Below are 15,717 nucleotides of genomic sequence, written 5' to 3' on the forward strand. Positions count from 1 at the left end.
ACAAACCACTGCTCAACGAAAAAAAAGAGGACACAAACAAATGGAAGGACATTCCATGCTTATGGATAGGAAGAATCAATATCCTGAAAATGGCCATACTGCCCAAGGTAATTTATAGATTCAATGCCATCCCCATCAAGCTACCAATGACTTTCTTCACAGAATTGGAAAAAACTACTTTAAAGTTCATATGGAACCAAAAAACAGGCTGCATTGCCAAGACAATTCTAAGCAAAAAGAACAAAGCTGGAGGCATCATGCTACCTAACTTCAAACTATACTACAAGGCTACAGTAACCAAAACAGCATGGTACTGGTACCAAAACAGAGATATAGACCAATGGAACAGAACAGAGGCCTCAGAAATAACACCACACATCCACGACCATCTGATCTTTGACAAATCTGACAAAAACAAGAAATAGGGAAAGGGTTCCCTATTTAATAAATAGTGCTGGGAAAACTGGCTAGCCATATGTGGAAAGCTGAAACTGGATCCCTTCCTTACACCTTATACAAAAATTAATTCAAGATGGATTAAAGACTTAAATGTTAAACCTAAAACCATTAAAAACTCTAAAAGAAAACCTAGGCAATACCATTCAGGACATAGGCATGGGCAAGGACTTCATGATTAAAACACCAAGAGCAATGGCAACAAAAGCCAAAATAGACAAATGGAATCTAATTAAACGAAAGAGCTTCTGCACAGCAAAAGAAACTACCATCAGATTGAAAAGGCAACCTACAGAATGAGGGAAAATTTTTGCAATCTACCCATCTGACAAAGGGCTAATATCCAGAATCTACAAAGAACATAAACAAATTTATAAGAAAAAAACAAACAACCTCAGCAAAAAGTGGGCAAAGGATATGAACAGACACTTCTCAAAAGAAGACATTTATGTAGCCAACAGACACATGAAAAAATGCTCATCATCACTGGTCATCAGAGAAATGCAAATCAAAACCACAATGAAAAACCATCTCATGCCAGTTAGAATGGCGATCATTAAAAAGTCAGGAAATGACAGATGCTGGAGAGGATGTGGAGAAATAGGAATGCTTTTACACTGTTGGTGAGAGTGTAAATTAGTTCAACCATTGTGGAGGACAGTGGGGTGATTCCTCAAGGATCTAGAACTAGAAATACCATTTGACCCAGCGATCCCATTACTGTGTATATACCCAAAGGATTATAAATCATGCTACAGTAAAAACACATGCACACATATGTTTATTGCGGCACTATTCACAATAGCTAAGACTTGGAACCAACCCAAATGTCCATCAATGATAGACTGGATTAAGAACATGTGGCACATATACACCAGGGAATACTATGCAGCCATAAAAAAGGATGAGTTCATGTCCTCTGAATGGACATGGATGGAGCTGGAAACCATCATTCTCAGCAAACTGTCACAGGGACAGAAAACCAAACACCACTTGTTCTCACTCATAGGTAGGAACTGAACAATGAGAACATTTGGACACAGGGTGGGGAACATCACATATTGGGGCCTGTTGGGGTTTGGGGGGCTGGGGGAGGGATAGCATTAGGAGAAACACCTAATGTAAATGACGAGTTGATGGGTGCAGCAAACCAACATGGCACATGTATACCTATGTAACAAACCTGCACGTTGTGCACATGTACCCTAGAACTTAAAGTATTAAAAAAAAAAGTTAGCTGATCCTTTGTTTTTTCTGAGTCTAAAACTTTTCTTTTGAGATATCGACAGCTTTTAACAATTTAGTATATTCTCATGAACAAAATTTGGAGCATATTTGTTTCTCTCTACTTGATATCTACAGAATTTGGAAACTATGAGTATTCGTAACTTATGGCAATACAGTTATTTGCATAAGTGCAATAAAAATCTGTTTTCATTTGTAACAGGACACAATTGGAGAAATTGGTTATTTTACCAAGGCTTTGACTGGAACAGTGTACTTTCCTTTAAGGAATCAACTTGGCTTATGGAGGAAATAAAGCCCGTGGCAAAACTGGCCTCATATTTTGTGTACGCAGTGCTTGTACAAGGTTTCTGACCTGTGGTAAGTAAAGAATGTCACTTTCTAACAAGTCCAGAAGCCCCAGGTTTATCTTGGAACCTCAATAGGAGAGGAAATTCACCCAACTCATTGATATTTGATGTGCAAATCCATGACTGGGCTTGGCTTTAAAAAAGTCTTATCTGAGATCCCTTCTGTGGAACAAAGTTCCATCAAAGCCAATTAAAAAACTATTAAAAAATAATTATTCTTGCTGCACTGTATACAAATAATTAGGCCAAGTATAATAAGGCAAACCAGTCCTACCATGATTTGTCTTCAGCAAGGGAAACTGGAGAGAGAAAACTTATGTTTCAAAAAGTATAGTACACCTGTTGTTAGATTCTAGTCCTGCCTAACGTTTTTCAATTTTTATTATTTCTACAGTTTGGGTTGAATTCTAAATTTTTTCTTGGCTACAAGTCTTCAAAATAATGTTTTCAATTATTTTTTCTTTTTTTCCTTCTTTTTTTTCCCAGTTTTCCTAATTGGGAATCACTGAAAGCTAAGCTGTGCTTTCTTAAAGCCCTGCGAACTGAAACTAGAGAACTTAAACTTCAGAAGAAAATAACAGCAACCTATTTACATACATAAGACACTTTCATATCTGCCTACTGATGTATAGACTTCAGAGGAATGTGGCCTGTATCAATTTTCCAGGATTGTTCTTTTGTTTGTTGTTGTTTTTCTCCCTTCCTCCTCCTATTTTCTCTTCAGAGGACACTAGACTTCACAATCTGCTAAAAATGAGCTTTCAGCACCTGCTCGTCTAGGAATAACCATCCCAGCCATGAGAGATCAGATGAAACCTGAGACCAGAGACTCATTTTCTTGCAAAATGCTTTCTCGAAAAGATTTTAGAAAAGTTGGGAAATGTGAAAGGAAAGTATCTTGGGCCCCTTCAAACTGGGAACCACTCAGGGCAAATCTGCCTCCCATTCTCTTCAAAGTCATCCCTCTGCTCACAGAGATAGATGTATATTCTGATTACCTGCTTTGGAAAGACTTATCAAAAACTCAATGCAACCGCTTATGTTTCACCCTATGTGTGACCTGGAAGCTCCTTCCCCACTTTGAGTCTTCCTGCCTTTGCTTCAAGTTGTCCTGCCTTTCCAGACCAACCAATGTGCTTCTTACATATATTGATTGATGTCTCATGTCTCCCTAAAATATATAAATACTGGAACAATCTCCGCTTTGTGTAAATCTGGTTTAATTTGATCCTTTGTGTTAGCTCAGAAAATATTTATAGTAAATACCGAAATGGGGCGAACATCTTTATCATAAAAAGTTAACATAAATTACTAAGAAAAGCATCAAGAAACCAAAATATACACAGGTGAGGGCCATGATGGGTCTTTCACAAAGGAGAACATGAAACTGGTAAACAAACAGAGGAAAAATTCATACTTCCTAGTATTCAATGGAAATTAAAACACTGAGGTTTTTATGAATCTTTCAAATGAGCAGTTTTATAAAAAACCGAAACATTAATAATGGCCAGGATAGAGACACTCTCATACCCTCCTGCAGGGGAGTAAACCTTAATTCAAGTCTTTTGAAAAGCAGTTTGAGAATATACTTCAAAAGCCCCATGCGACATAAGAAAAAATATATTGATCTCTGCCCCCAATTCCTGATACATATCTAAAACCCTTAGAATTTCCTGGGTGATAGAAGCATCTTTTGTTCTAATGAGGTGACTCTTGGTGGGCTCCTGGGTGGGCACCTGGCACCAGAAAGACCAAGACATGGTTAGGAGCTTGGAACTTTCAGCTCTATCCCCCCATCCTCAAGGGAGGAGAGTGAGGCTGGAGACTGAATGCACAATGGATCATTCCTATGAACTGAAGCCTACACCAAAATCCCTAATCTGCAGAGTTCCGAGAGCTTCCAGGATGCTCAACACAACCATGTGCCAGGAGGGCGGTGTACCCCAACTCCATGGAGACAGAAGCTCCTGTGCTCAGGACCCTTCCCACCTCACCCTAGGTACCTCTCCATCTGGCTGTACATCTGAATCCTTTCTACAAAACCAGGAGACGTAAGCAATGTTTCCCCTGACTTCTGTGAGCTGTTACAGCAAACTCTCAAACCTGAAGAGGAGGCTGTGGGAACCCCCAATTTGTAGTCAAGTTGGTCAGAAGTATCAGAGGCCTGTGTCTTATGCTTGGCTCTGAAGTATGGGCAGTCTGTGGGGCCTGTGAGGTGTGCACTAACTCCAGGTAGGTAGTGTCAGAATTGAACTGAATGTCAGGACACCCAACTGGTGTACAGAGAGTTGAAGAAATGATTAAGAGTGGGGAAAATCCCCATACGGTTGGTCAGAAGTGTTTTGAGTAGAAAAACAGTGTTTTTATAGACCCCAGTAATTTTACTTTGGCAGATTTAGAAAGAAATCTAAATACGGAAAAAGAAATCCATGGCCTAAAATTTTTTTAACTGGAAATAATCTTTAATAAGCACAACAGTGAGTATATGGTTATAGTGTGGTGTATATATTCTTTGGAATACTTTTTCACTATTTCTTTTTTTTTGAGACGGAGTCTCACTGTGTCACCCAGGCTGGAGTGCAATGGTGCGATCTCGGCTCACTGCAACCTCTGCCTCCTGGGTTCAAGCAATTCTCCTGCCTCAGCCTCCCGAGTAGCTGGGACTACAGGCACGTGCCACCACGGCCAGCTAATTTTTTGTATTTTTAGTAGAGACGGGGTTCCACCGTGTTAGCCAGCATGGTCTCAATCTCCTTGACCTCATGGTCTGCCCGCCTCAGCCTCCCAAACTTCCGGGATTACAGGCGTGAGCCACTGTGCCCAGCTCTCTTACATTATTTCAAATAATGTTTATAAAGACTACACAATAATACTTGCATAAAATGCAATGTCAAGGGGGAAAGGCAGGCTACAAAATGCTCTACATACTGTATTTTTGATAAAGGTTGGAAGGAAATGCACCAAAATATTATCATTGGTCATCTTTGGAAGATGAAACTATTATTTTCTTCTTTATACTGCTTAGGATATCTAAGTTTTTGTTGTTGTTGTTGTTGCTTTTTTTTTGAGACGGAGTCTTACTCTGTTGCCCAGGCTGGAGTGCAGTGGCACGATCTCGGCTCACTACGACCTCCGCCTCCTGGGTTCAAGCAGTTCTCCTGCCTTAGCCTCCTGAGTAGCTGGGATTACTGGCATGCACCACCATGCCCAGCTAATTTTTGTATTTTTAGTAGAGACAGGGTTTCACCATGTTGGTCAGGCTGGTATCTAATTCCTGACCTCGTGATCCGCCCACCTGGCCTCCCAAAATGCTGGGATAACAGGCGTGAGCCACCGCACCCAGCTCTTTTTTTTTTTCTTTTTTCTTTTTGAGACAGAGTCTTGCTCTGTCGCCCAGGCTGGAGTGCAGTGGTGCGATCCCGGCTCACTGCAATCTCTGCCTCCCAGGCTCAAGTGATTCTCCTGCCTCAGCCTCCCGAGTAGCTGGGACTACAGGCATGTGCCACCACGCCAGGCTAATTTTGTATTTTTAGTAGAGACGAGGTTTCACCATGTTGGCCAGGCTGGTCTCAAACTCCTGATCTTGTGATCCGCTCACCTTGGCCTCACAAAGTGCTGGGTTATAGGCGTGAGCCACTGCACCTGGCCTAGAATATCTAAGTTTTCTTTAATGAATGTGTATTGCTTTACCATAGAAACAAAATCTGTAAAGCCAGAAAAAATCATGAATGCTAATTAGCATAATACAATATTATCTTATAATTTAGATGTGGAAGCAAACAAAATGTAATGAAACTAAAAGTGTTATCCAGATGTATGCATTACTTCTTTTCTCTCCACTGTCAACAAAGTAATTTCTGGCTAAGTGGGAATAACCATCTGAGAGCTACTACTTCCCTTCATAAATCAACATGTGTATAGTAGCACACAGAACCCAAGAAAATGCAGAGAAAGCCAAGGAATTTTTAAAAGAAAAACATTTGCCAAATTGTCTACAAAGTATGTGTTGTGAATTTCATAAATCTCGTTAGAATATGACAATAAAGTGGGTGTGCACATCTTTGCAATGGTTTACAGAAACAGACACCCGTGCACTACGTATCATAGAAATATGGAATGAAGGTGGAGATGTCCTTAGATAAAATGGCATAAATAAGCAGTTCTCAAAGTGTGGTCTGCAGACCCCCAGGGTCTGTGTGGGCAAAATGGTTTTCATAATAATATTAAGACTTTGTTATCACTCATTTTCACTATGTTGATATGTGCACTGATGGAACAAAATCAGTGTTGGGTAAAACTGCTGACGCCTTAGCATGAACAAACTCTGTGACGCCAAACAGAGTAGTCGATGCTGCATTCTTCACTGCTATGAAATTGGTGATTTTTTTAAAATGGCAGTCTCAGTTGAGAATGTACTTAATAAATCAGTAAAAATTATTAATTCCATCTAATCTCTGCCCTTGATCCTGTACTGTTTTTAATATTGTGTGTGATGCCATGGGACGTAGGCATAAAGCATTTCTGCTACAATTTGAAGTATCTTGGTTGTCTCCAAGAAAAGCACTTACATCATTTTGTGAGTCGTAACCTGTACTGTTTTTTGCATAGAGCACCATCTTGAAAATATGACGGACAACCTGAAGTGATTCAGACTTGTGTATTTGGCAGACATTTTCTGAAAAATGAACAAAGTGAGCCTGTCACTTCAAGGGAAACAACTGATGCTATTTGTTGCCAATGATAAAATTTGAGCTTTCAAATGAAAATGAGAATTCTGGAAAACTTGTATCTGCCATTATGAGTTTAATAGCTTCTCTATATCTTTGGATAAGATTGACATTAATGAATGTGATCTTTTTTATCTTGTATAATGAAATGTGTCAACAGTTGGAAGATCTGCATAACTTAGTGAATCAGTGTTTTCCAAATGACCAGTACATCATGTTACAAAATAATGCATAAGTAAAAGATCCATTCAAATTGCAAGATGGGCCAATGGGTATTAATGTAACAGATATGAAAAGTTTGTTGATATGATTTCATGTTCTACATTGCAACTAAACTTTAAGAAATTACCACTGTTAAATTTGGTGTTATATCAAAGAATAATCCACAATGATCTGAAAAGGCTATTAAAATACTCCTATGGTTTTCAACTATAAATCTATATAAGGCCAAATTTTCTTCATATACTTCAACCAAAGCATCATATCACAACAGATGAATGCAGAAGCAGGTGCAAGAATTCAATGGTCTTTGGTTTAGCCAGACACTAAAGAGATTTGTAAAACTGTCGGATTAATTTTTCCTTTTTTTTTTTTGAGACAGCGTCTCTGTCCGTCACCCAGGCTGGAGTGCAATGGCGTGATCTCAGCTCACTGTAACCACTAACTCCCGGGTTCAAGTGATTCTCCTGCCTCAGCCTCCTGAGTAGCTGGGATTGCAGGCATGCGCCACCACACCCAGCTAATTTTTGTATTTTTAGTAGAGACGAGGTTTCACCATGTTGGCCAGGCTGGTCTTGAACTTCTGACCACAAGCAATCCACCCAACTTGGCCTCCCAAAGTGCTGGGATTACAGGTGTGAGCCATTGCACCTGGCCTTGTATTAGTTTTTCTATTGCTACCATTAAAAATTACCACAAACCACAGTGGCTTAACAACACAAATGTATTCTCGTACAGCTCCGTAGGTCCGCAGTGTGACATGGGTTCTCACTGAGCTACCATCAAGGTATCCCAGAGCTGTGTTCCCTTTTGGAGGCTCTAATGAAGAATCTGTTTCCTTACCTTTTCTAGCTTCTGGAGGTCCTGTTCATTCCTTAGCTCTTGACTCCATCCTCAATCTTCAAGGCCAGCAATAGTGCATCTCCCTCTGAGCCTTCACTGTCACATCCCTCTCACCAGTTGGAAAAGGTTTTCCACTTTTCAGGAGCTGATGATTAGATTGGGTCCACCTGGATAATGAAAGATAATCTCCCGTCTCAAAATCGTTAACCCTAATCATATCTGTAATGTCCCTTTTGCCACGTAAAATAACATGTTTTATAGGTTCAGAGTATTAAGGTGTGGACAGAATTGAGGGCCATAACTGCTCACCATGAATATGAAACAGTACCATTCTTCCCACTAAATTTGTTTGCAAAATATATTTTTCATTAGAATGTCATATGTTAACACATAATGGGTTTGTCATTCTAAAGTGAGTGAATATTTTTAAAAAATTTCTCAGTTTTGCTTTCTAACATGGTATCTTGGTCCACTTAATGTTGCTATAACAGAATACCTGAGGCTGGGTAATTTATAAAGAAAAGAGGTTTTTTTGGCTTATGATTCTGGAGCTGGAAGTTCAAGAAGCACAGCGCCCACATCTGCCTGGCCTCTGGTGAGGGCTTCCCGCTGCATCATAACATGGTGGAGAAGCAGAAGGAGAAGCAGGCATGTACAAAAAAGGGACCAAAAACAAGGAGCAGCTTCGCGTTATAACAACCCACTATCATGGTAACTAGTTCAGTTCTGCAAGAACTAGCCCAGTCTCACAAGAAGTCCATCTTAACGAGCTAATCACCTCTGATACGCCCCACCTCCCAACACCGCTACACTGGCAATTCAAGGTGAGTTTTCACAGGGACAAACCACATCCAAACCACAGCATATGGTTAAGTACTGGTAAATATAAACCACATAAACAAAAGCTTTTGGAGTTCTGAATTAGTTTTAACAGAGTATAGAGGTTATGAAGCCAAGAAGGTTGAGGATTGCTGGCTTAAATGTTTGAAATGGTAAGAGCAGACCCATCCTAAGAGTGTCCCAAAATCACATAAACATCCTCCATAGAAAGATGAAATCATTCCATAATACAGAGAAAATGCTGGAAAAATGTGGTGGTAAGTGTCATTAGGTGAGTTGACCAGAATCTTTCAGATGATTGGTGCCAACTCCCAGACACACTGGCAAAAGCTCTAGCAAAGAAAGAGCTGCTTTAAGGTGTCCTTTAAGCATCCCTTCTGTCCCCAGTGTCACACATGACTGGCAAACCCTAGGGATGTGTCCCTAGTGCCTATCCTATGGCTGGGTTTCATGCATGTCAGACTGACCCTGCCCTGGAACCCTACTGGTGAGAATATTGTTGACATGGAATGTGGTTCTGCATGGCTCAAAAGAAACTACTTCAGGCTCACTCCATGGCAATCTTATATCAGATATTGCTAGTACTTATCTACTCTTCTTTTTTTAGAGACAGAGGTCTCACTATGTTGCCCAGGCTGGACTCAAACTCCTAAGCTCAAGTGATCCTCCCACCTCAGACTCCTAAGTAGCTGGGACTTACAGGCATGAGTCACCACACTTGGCTTCATCTACTCTTCTATTTTTTTTTTTTCATGTGAAGCAAGGCTTCCAAATTTGTGAACAATAATATAGTCTATCATTTCAATGTCAAACAAAACCAAACAAAGCTCCTACCTCAAATGAGGAGAGAAGTAGGAGAAGGAAGACAACTAAAATTTGTAGAGTGCCTGCCATAATCCTGTCATTTTGACTGGTTTCTCTTTAATTCTCTCTATAAACCTCTGAGAGATATCATTCTAGCCTCTCACAGGTGGGAAAACTGAGGCCCAGCAAGGTTAAGAAATCACCCTGGGTCAGGCAACAAATAAGTAGAAGAGACAGATTTCAGACCTGGGTCCATCTGGTTCTAACATTCACACGGGTTCCGTTCCCCCACGCTGTCTGCTAAGCAGTGTTGGGACCCTAGAGTGTGTTAAAAGAAAACACCATGCTCTGAACACCAAAACCCGAAGCAGAGGCCATCCCTCCTGAACTGAGGCCAGGCCCAGGAAGAAGTTTACTCATCCCTCACAAATCAGCATGTGAAAAGCAGCTGACGACCTCAAAGGAAAACCGCAAAGGGAATGAATTCATCAAAGATCCCTCAGCCACAGCCCCAGTGCATGCACTGCCATGGGACCTTCAAAGTGAAGCAGAGGGCCAGCCACTGCACTGGGCCAGAGGGACTTGAGTTCCACATCTGGTTCTGCTACTCATTATCCAAGCACAATTGGGAAACAATTTTGTCTTTGTAAACCTCCATTTTCCCATGTGTAAAAAAGCAATAATGCCCTCCTCTCCCTGAGTTCCTCCAAGAATTAAAATAAGGAATCCAAGACAGAGACAAGATACTCATGGGTAGTGAGGGAGACAAGTGAAGAAGACCCTCCCGATAACTCCCAGTAAATGCTGTGCAAAGAAATGGAAGCAGAGAGAGCTGCATGGCATTGAGCATAGCTAGTGGGGCATACAGCATAGGAGGAATGTGGCTGGAAAGGCCATGTGTGCAAGCAAGCTTTGATTTAACTGTATGTGAGGGAATCACAAAATTACAATGGCTTAAACAAGATAAAAGTGGTTTTCCCTCCATGAAACCAAGTAAGGAATTAGGCAATGCCAAGCTAGTGGCTCCACAATTGAGGACACAGCTCCTTCCATTTTGTGGCTTCACCGTCCTCATGGTCTTCATGGCCCAGCATGGCTACCTGAGCTCTGGCTATCATCTCCATATTCTCGAAAGGAAGCAGAATGACAAAAAAGACATGCCTCTTCTCCTTCCATCCGATTACCTGGAACTTAGTTACAGGGCTTCACCTAAAATAGTCTGAGGGATTTCTGAGTGCAATGGCTTATGGGCAGTTGTCCATGTACCTAGGATTCAGGGAGAGGACTAAACATTCCTCATGTAGCTTGCTGGTGCCAGGGTGAGCAATATGGACTTTGTTCTCAAGTAATTGTGATTGTGCATTTTGACATGCCTGGCAGTTCCCTGGGGGACTGGTGCAGAGGCTTGTCTTTTCTTCAACCCCTGAGGCTGGTGCACCTCCCCAGGTGGCATCTTGTTTGTTTTTGAGATAGATTCACTCTCGTCACCCAGGTTGGAGTGCAATGGCACGATCTCAGCTCACTGCAACCTCCGCCTCCTGAGTTCAGGCAATTCTCCAGCCTCAGCCTCCCAAGTTGCTGGGATTACAGGCGCCCACCACCACGCCTGCCTAATTTTTGTATTTTTAATACAGACGGGGTTTTACCATGTTGGGCAGGTGGGTCTCAAACTCCTGAGCTCAGGTGATCCACCCACCTTGGCCTCCCAAAGTGCTGGGATTACAGTTGTGAGCCACCGTGCCCAGCCTGTTGAAAACATTTAAAGACATAAACTCCCCATAGCTGTCTGGAGCAAGGGACAGCAGATGGGTCATGCAGCACATAGACCAAAAAGCCTGGGAAGGAGGAGGCTGAGGAGGAAGATGCTTGGGGAAAGAAGGTCATTGAAGGGCTACTGCATATACCAGGGAACCCAGGCTGCAATGCACATGTCCAGGGCTGGACACATGCTCAGAAAAGATCTAAGAGGACCCTAGGCTTGCACCTGTGGCTGATCTTTGTATTCCATGCAAGCAGGAGGTAAAGTCTAGGGAAAATGGAAAGAGTGGCTTGGCTAAGTGTCTAAGGAATGCCTCAGCTCAGAGCCAATCTGCCAAGATCAGATTTTTCTTTTGTGTTTGGTCCAGGTGTTTTTAGTCCAGGTGTTTAAGGAAATCTGTGTCAACTGTGGCTGACCACTGAGGTAACAGAGCAAAGACTTCAGTGTCTACATATAAAGAACGCAGTCTGCAAAAATCATATGGAAATGTCACTAAACAAAGAAGACTGCAGCCCTTAATAAGCAATAACAGCAAATCTTGCAAAGGGCAAAGAATCTGATTTCCAGAGTTATCACATTATAATATTCAAAATGACGTTTTTTTCTTTCAATCAGCTTCCTCAGGTTGAAATGTCCAGTTTTTAACAACAACAACAAAAAAAATTAGAAGGCATACCAAGAAAAAAGGAAAAGTATAACCCATTCACAGGAAAAAGAAACTGACAGAAGCCATCCGTGAGGAAGCCTAGACATTGAACTTGCCAGGCAAAGAGGGCTGGACTGTTCAGCCCTACCCCTTGACCTCCTGGGTCAATGATTTTATGGCCAATGATGTTGATCAATCAATGGTGCCTACGCAATAAAACTTCCATAAACACCCCCAAATGGCTACGTCTGGGGAGCTTCTGCTAACTTCAGGTACCTATTATCAGAATTGAATTGAATTGTAGGACACACACTTGGTGTCTGGAGAATTGTTTTTGTGTGGAATAAAAAAACCACACACTTGGTGTCAGAAGTGTTGTGAGAAAAAACAGTTCAGAGAAGTATTCCCTCCTCTTCTGTTTCTTAGTAGAGTTTGAGAATTGGTGTTAATTTTTCTTTAAAGGTTTGGCAGAAAATTCACCAAGCTGAAGCCATCTGGTCCTGCTTTAGGGGAGGTTTTTGATTACTGATTCAACCTTTTTTTTTTTTTTTTTTTTTTTTGAGATGGAGTCTCGCTCTGTCACCCAGACTGGAGTGCAGTGGCTCAATCTCGGCTCACTGCAAGCTCCGCCTCCCGGGTTCATGCCATTCTCCCACCTCAGCCTCCTGAGTAGCTGGGACTACAGGCGCCAGCCACCACACCCGGCTTTTTTTTTTTGTATTTTTAGTAGAGATGGGGTTTCACCATGTTAGCCAGGATGGTCTCAATCTCCTGACCTCGTGATCTGCCTCCCAAAGTGCTGGGATTACAGGCTTGAGCCATCGTGCCTGGCCTTACTGATTCAACCTCTTATTGGATTCAATCTCTTTACTTTTCCTAGCTTGTTCAGATTTATTTCTTCCTGAGTCAGTTTTGGTCATTTGTGTACAGTTGTTCACAGTATTCACTTAAAATGCTTTTTTTTTTTCCTGTAAGGTCCATAGTGATGCCCCTACTTTCATGTCTGATTTTAGTTATTTGCATCTTTACTCTTTATTTCTCAGTCTAGCTAAAGATTTGTCAGTGTTGTTCATCTTTTCAAAATTTTCATTTCAGCTATTGTACTTTTCAGCTCCAGAATTTTGATTTGGTTTATTTTTCATAATTTGTCTCTTTGCTGATATTCTGTTTATACATTTATTGTTTACCTGGCTTCCTTTAGTTCTTTGTCCATGGTTTCCTTTAGTTAGTTAAGCATATTTAAGACCGTTTAAATAAACGTTTAAGTAAACTTTTAAACATTTAAATAAAAGTCTTTGTCTAGCAAGTTCAATGTCTAGGCTTCCCCAGGGATGGTTTCTGTCAATTTCTTTTTCCTGTGAATGGGTTGTACTTTTCTTTTTTCTTGGTATGCTTCCTATTTTATTTATTTATTTACTTTTTGGTTAAAAACTGGGCACTTCGGGCCTGGCATGGTGGCTCACGCCTGTAATCCCAGCACTTTGGGATGCTGAGGTGGGTGGGTCACAAGGTCAGGCATTCGAGACCATCCTGGCCAACATAATGAAACCCTGTCTCTACCAGAAATACAAAAAATTAGCTGGGTGTGGTGGTGGGCACCTGTAATCCCAGCAACTCGGAAGGCTGAGGCAGGAGAATCGCTTGAACCTGGGAGGCGGAGGTTGCAGGGAGCTGAGATCGCGCCACTGCACTCCAGCCCTGGTGACAGTGCGAGTCTCCGTCTCAAAAAAAAAAAAAACAAAAACAAAAACTGGGCACTTCAACCTGAAAAAGCTGATTGAAAGAAAAAAAAACCTGGGCATTTTGAATATTATAATGTGGTAACTCTGGAAATCAGATCCTGTTAATGCTTATTAAGGGCTGCAGTCTTCTGTTTGTTTAGATCATGCCTTAGTCTTTCTGGCCACCAGCCCCTATCCTGAAGCTAGTCAGGGGTCCCCAGCCACCAGTCATTTCATTAGCATACCAACAACATTCATCACACCTGAGATTCCAAAGGTTTTAGAAGCTTGTGCCAGGAACGGGGATAAAGACCAAATATTTATTTTTATTATATCACAACTTCCTAACTCATTTATTGAGTCATTATGCTTCACATTAGGGCATATGCAGCCTCTTCACATTAGGGGAAATTCAGCCTATCAAGTACAACACTGAAAGCTAAATAACAACAACACAACAACAACCAATCAGGGATGGGCGCGGTGGCTCATGCCTGTAATCTAATCCCAGCACTTCAGGAGACCGAAGCGGGAGGGTCACTTCAGGTCAGGAATTCGAGACCACCCTGTTCAACATGGCAAAAACCCCCTCTCTACTAAAATTACAAAAATTAGCTGGGCGGGGTGGCACATACCTGTAATTCCAGCTACTTGGGAGGCTGAGGCAAGAGAATCACTTGAACTTGGGAGGCAGAGGTTGCAGTGATCTGAGATCGTGCCACTGCACTCCAGCCTGGGCGAAAAAGCAAGACCCTGTTTCAAAACAACAACAACAACAAACCAGGTTGGGGAGTTATTTCCCAGGAATTCTGTAGCAAGGGCTCATATGCATCAGTTAGAGTTGGACTTTGTGACCTTCAGGTGTCCTTCCTTTTCCAAGAATCGATTATTTTTATAATTCTGTTAAATGTAATTAATTTCTCAAATTTATCAAAGATCATTATTTGGACCATTATTTTCTTAGCCAAAATGCTGGCCTGCCCCAGTACTATCCAGGGCTAATCTGCATTTAAACAGCTCTTTAAAAATATTTGGTTTTCCCCATCCATCTATGGCCAATTGATTTTTGACAAGAAGCCAAGACAATTCAATAGGAAAAGGACAATCTCTTCAACGAATGGTGCTGGAACAACTAGAAGTCCACATGCAAAACAATGAACCTGGACCCTAACCTCACACTACATACAAAAATTATCTTAAAATGGATCAACAACCTAAATATAGGAGCTAAAACTATACAACTCTTAGAAGAAAACACAGGAGTAAATCTTCACAACCTTGGATTTGACAATGATATCTCACACAGGACACCAAATGCACGAACAACAAAAGAAAAAACAGTTAAGCTGAACTTCATCAAAATTAAAGTTTTATGTGCAAGAAAGGACATCAGAAAGTGAAAAAGACAATTACAGAATGGGAGAGAAATATTTGCAAAGCATATATCTGATAAGGGTCTAGTGTCCAGAATATATAAAGAACTCTTACAACCCAACAACAAAAAGACAACCCAATTTTAAAATGGGCAAAGGACTTGAATAGACATGTCTCCAAAGAAGATATACAGATGGCCAACAAACACATGAAAAGGAGAATGCTTAACAGCATTAGTTATTAGGAAAATGTAAACCAAAACCAGAATGAGGTACCCCTGCACACCTACTAGGATAACAATAAAATGGAAAATAACAAGTGTTGGTGAGGATGTGGAGAAATTGGAATCCTGTACATTGCTGGTAGGAATATAAAATGGTTCAGCCATCGTGGAAATCACTTGGGGTTCCTCAAATAGTTAAACATTGAAGGCTGGGCACGGTGGCTCATGCCTGTAATCCCAGCACTCTGGGAGGCCAAGGCAGGCAGATAACTTGAGTTCAGGATCAAGATCAGCCTGGCCAACATGGTGAAACCCCATCTCTACTAAAAATACAAAAATTAGCTAGACGTGGTGGCACGCACCTGTAACTCCAGCTACTCAGGAGGCCGAGGCAAGAGAATTGCTTGAACCTGGGAGGCAGAGGTTGCAGTGAGCCAAGATTGCGGCACTGCACTCTAGGCTGGGCAACAGAGCAAGGCTCTGTCTCAAAAAAAAAAAAAAAAAAAAAAA

Source organism: Gorilla gorilla, chromosome 1, assembly GCF_029281585.2.
Source record: "Gorilla gorilla gorilla isolate KB3781 chromosome 1, NHGRI_mGorGor1-v2.1_pri, whole genome shotgun sequence".
Taxonomy (NCBI): domain Eukaryota; kingdom Metazoa; phylum Chordata; class Mammalia; order Primates; family Hominidae; genus Gorilla; species Gorilla gorilla.